Source organism: Leptonychotes weddellii, chromosome 3, assembly GCF_054177405.1.
Source record: "Leptonychotes weddellii isolate Sample4059 chromosome 3, ASM5417740v2, whole genome shotgun sequence".
In the NCBI taxonomy this organism is placed as follows: Eukaryota; Metazoa; Chordata; class Mammalia; order Carnivora; family Phocidae; genus Leptonychotes; species Leptonychotes weddellii.
The window spans coordinates 96,385,764-96,389,895 of record NC_138371.1 but is presented as its reverse complement, the minus strand read 5'-3'; the positions used below and the strand labels follow the sequence as shown (position 1 = coordinate 96,389,895).

The 4,132-nt window shown below is 46.2% G+C and overlaps 1 pseudogene; it reads left to right on the top strand.

Moving 5' to 3' along the window:
- Positions 1–638: 638 nt before the first annotated feature.
- LOC102740069 (double-stranded RNA-binding protein Staufen homolog 1 pseudogene) lies at positions 639–3,111 on the top strand (annotated as a pseudogene).
- Positions 3,112–4,132: the final 1,021 nt, after the last annotated feature.

Below are 4,132 nucleotides of genomic sequence, written 5' to 3'. Positions count from 1 at the left end.
GAATATCGCCTCGGATTCACTTCTCCGCACGTCCTACCTTCCAGAAAGTGGTCGCTTTTCTGTTCAGAGAGTTGTTGCTATTCCTTTCTTCGATCTCCTGTTGAGTTTGTAGGTGTTCAGAATGGTTTGATCCCTATCCAGCTGAATTCCTGAGAGGAGACGAAATCCAGGTCTCCTACTCCTCCGCCATCTTGCTCCTCTCTATTTTTGTTTTTATTATTTCCTTCTTCCACCAGCTTTGGCTTTAACTTCTTTTTCTACTTCCTCAAGGTGTAAATTCAGGTTGTTGATTTGAGTTAGGTCGCCTTTCCTTTATATTTTATTTAATGTAAACATTTACAGCTATAAATTTCCCCCTTAGCACTGTCTTCATTGCTTCCCGTAAGTTTTGATGTGCTGTGTTTTCATTTTTTTCAAGATATTTTAAAATTTCCTTTATTGTTTCTTCTTTGACCCATTGATTAAAAATGTTTTGTTTACTCCTTAGCGTTTGCGCCCGTGGTAGCCGCGTCTGGCTCAGCTCGCTCTTCCTCTGACCCCCTGGCCCCACAGAGCCCACCTCCTCTGTGGCCACTCCACCCCTTCCCTCTGCCATTCCCTTCCTCCTCTCCCTTCTTCCTTCCTCCTTCTTCTCCTCGCCACCCTAGCGGCCCCGCCTCTACCTCTGCTGCCCAGGACCGCCGGACGAGGGCCGAGCTCGGGGCATCAGGCAGGAGTTTCCTAACCACATCACCTCTCAGAACTGAACCAAAACAGCATTATTCCCAGAGCACCTCTTTTTAAGAAAGCATAACCCCTACTGCAGAACTAAATGCACTGTGCATGAAACTTGGAAAAAACCCAGTGTATAAGCCTGTCGACCCTTGCTCTAGGATGCAGTCCACTTATAACTACAACATGAGAGGAGGTGCTTATCCCCCAAGGTACTTTTACCCATTTCCAGTACCTCCTTTACTTTTTCAAGTTGAGCTTTCTGTGGGAGGAGAGCAGTTTAACCGGAAAGGCAAGACGAGGCAGGCGGCAAGACGAGGCAGGCTGCAAGACACGATGCTGCTGGGAAAGCTTCGCGGACCCTGCAGAGCGAGCCCCCGCCCGAGAGACCGGAGGGGAGGCGGCCAGGCGAGCAGGTGAATGGAAGAGAATCAGAAGAAGAAAATCTCAATAAATTGGAAATAAATCAAGTGTTGGAGATTGCACTTAAACGGAACTTGCCTGTGACTTTTGAGGTTGTCCGGGATAGTGGACCCCCCCATTTGAAGAGCTTTGTGACCAGTTGCAGAGTTTGTGGAGGAAGATGAAGGGAAGAGCAAGAAGATTTAAAAGGAAAACGCTACTATCGCCATCTTCGAGGAGCTGAAGAAGCTACCACCCCTGCCTACGGTCGAGCAAGTGAAGCCCAGAATAAAAAAAAAAACCCAAATCCATAGGCTACAGAGCTGCACAGACTGCGGCCAGGGGATGAACCGATCAGCAGACTGGCCCAGATCCAGCAGGCAAAAAAGGAGAAGGAGCCAGAGTACATGCTCCTCATAGAGTGAGGCCTCCCGCGCTGCAGAGAGTTTGTGATGCAGGTGAAGGTGGGAAACCATACCGCAGAAGGAACAGGCACCAACAAGAAGGTGGCCAAATGCAACGCAGCTGAGAACATGCTGGAGATCCTTGGTTTCAAAGTCCCACAGGCTCAGCCCACCAAACCAGCCCTCAAATCAGAGGAGAAGACACTAATAAAAAAAACCAGGGGATGGAAGAAAAGTAACCTTTTTTGAACCTGGCTCTGGGGATGAAAATGGGACTAGCAATAAAGAGGGTGAGTTTAGGATGCCTTATTTTAGTCATCAGCAGCTGCCCGCGGGAATTCTTCCCATGGTGCCCGAGGTTGCCCGGGCCATAGGAGTCAGTCAAGGATACCACGCCAAAGATTTCACCAGGGCAGCTCCGACTCCTGCCAAGGCCATGGTAACTGCCATGATAGCCTGTGAGTTGTTGTATGGGGGCACCTCGCCCACAGCCGAGACCATTTTAAAGAATAACATCTCTTCAGGCCATGTACCCCATGGACCTCTTAGAAGACCCTCTGAGCAGCTGGACTATCTTTCCAGAGTCCAGGGATTCCAGGTTGAATACAAAGACTTCCCCCAAAACAACAAGAACGAATTTGTATCTCTTGTCAATTGCTCCTCTCAGCCACCTCTGATCAGCCACGTGTTGGAAAGGATGTGGAGTCCTGCCATGACACGGCTGCAGTGAACATCTTAAAGTTGCTGTCTGAGTTGGACCAACCGAGTACAGAGATGCCAAGAACAGGAAATGGGCCAATGTCTGTGTGTGGGAGGTGCTGAACCTTTTCTGGCCACGAACCATTGTAAAACCCCAACATATATACTGAAAATACACAAACTTTAGCTTTGAGAATTTGGAATTTCTGATACCTCCAGTGGGCTGAGAGACATGCTGAGTAAAGAACCAGAGGTGGCAGTGGTGAAGAAGACAGGAACACCAGGAGGTGGCCGTGGCTGTGCTCGCAGGTGCTGTTTTGTCCCCACACACAGGCAGCTGCTCGGGGGCCACAGTGGGGCCTGTCAAGTGGCCCCGGACCCCTCGGTGCTTGGCTGTGGCCGCTGCTCTTTGGGCTGTGTGAAGGAAACCGGGAACAGAGCACGACCCTTTCTCAGAGTGGCTCACTCAAACCCTTGGGACACGCCCTGGACACTCACGCTGGGGAGCGGGGCCGTAGACCAGCCCCAGAGCCGAATGCACCAGAGAAAATCAAATGCTTCCTACTCAGTGCCAACTGACTATTCTAGCATGCTCTGGCCCCCGCCTCCCGTGACACCCACATGTCATCACTACGGCTTTCTCTCCCCAAAGAGATACATATTCTTAGTTTTATTATTTTCTTTTGACTGAAATGACACTATATAAATTTTAATCTGAGAGTTTCTCAATTGTATCTAGTTATATAGCACAGTTTAGAAATGTGTTTGAGACTGACTCTATCAGTAATCTAATCAGCAAAGATCACATCCATGTGTATGTGGTTATACATTTTGATTTTATTGGACTAACCCAGGACCATTTCAGTGATGCAAATTGTGTGCCCTCTGGTTTAGCTGAAACAGTCCTGGACTTCTCAGAGTCCTTGATGAAGTCTCCCACGGTTGAATAAATTGGACAATTTAGGAATTTTAAACTTTAATGATCATTTGGTTCCTTTTCTATTTTATTTTTGTTAATGCAATAGGACTTAAATGAGCTTTGATCTTTGTTTTAAAGATTATTTAAAAAAATCGTGTGTACATAGACATGGCCCTTGAGGACACGTAGCTTTCACTACACTACAGGATATGGTCTCCATGTAGTACATATAAACCCACAGATGGATTTCCTTGAGTGCTTTGTACTTGATTACATCTCCATGTAGGGCTGAAAAGAATGACCCATGTTTATCTCTGAAACTGTGTTGCTTTTGATGTTGTGTTACTGTGCACAGAATCGTGGGCAGTTAAGGTCCTGCATATGGTCCAGATGAAAAGCACCGTAGCCTTGCGAGTTAAGTACCGCTTTGATTCATTGTTTGCACTGGATTTTTTTCTCCCCATAGAGTGTAAGTAAAACTTAGTGTTTGTCACCAACAAATGGTAATACTAAAAAAAAAAAAAAAATGTTTTGTTTATTTCCACATGTTTGTGGATTTCCCAATTTTCCTGCTGCAAGTGATTTCAAGTTTCATTCCACTATGATTGGAAAAGATACTTTGTATGATTTTATTCCTTATAAATTTGTTAAGATTTGTTTCTGTGTGTGGCCTAAAATGTGGTCTATCCTGGATAATATTCCATATTCACTTGAGAAAAATGTGTATTCTGCCTTTGTTGGATGAAGTGTAATTTCCTTCCCCCTGTGTCTGCAGGTCTGTAGTCCCATTTTGGCTTTCACAACACAGGCCCACTGCTAATCACATGTCTTGGCCACTTGAGCTCTGAGTTAGGGGATATAGAGACAAATCACTCAGGCAGCCTGTGCACAAGGTATATATTTGCAAATTCTATTTATTCTGTTCTCTGTTGCTCATGGATGGGAACTAGGAACCAGCCCACTGCTATCCCCAAATTGGGCCATGCTATGCCAGAGA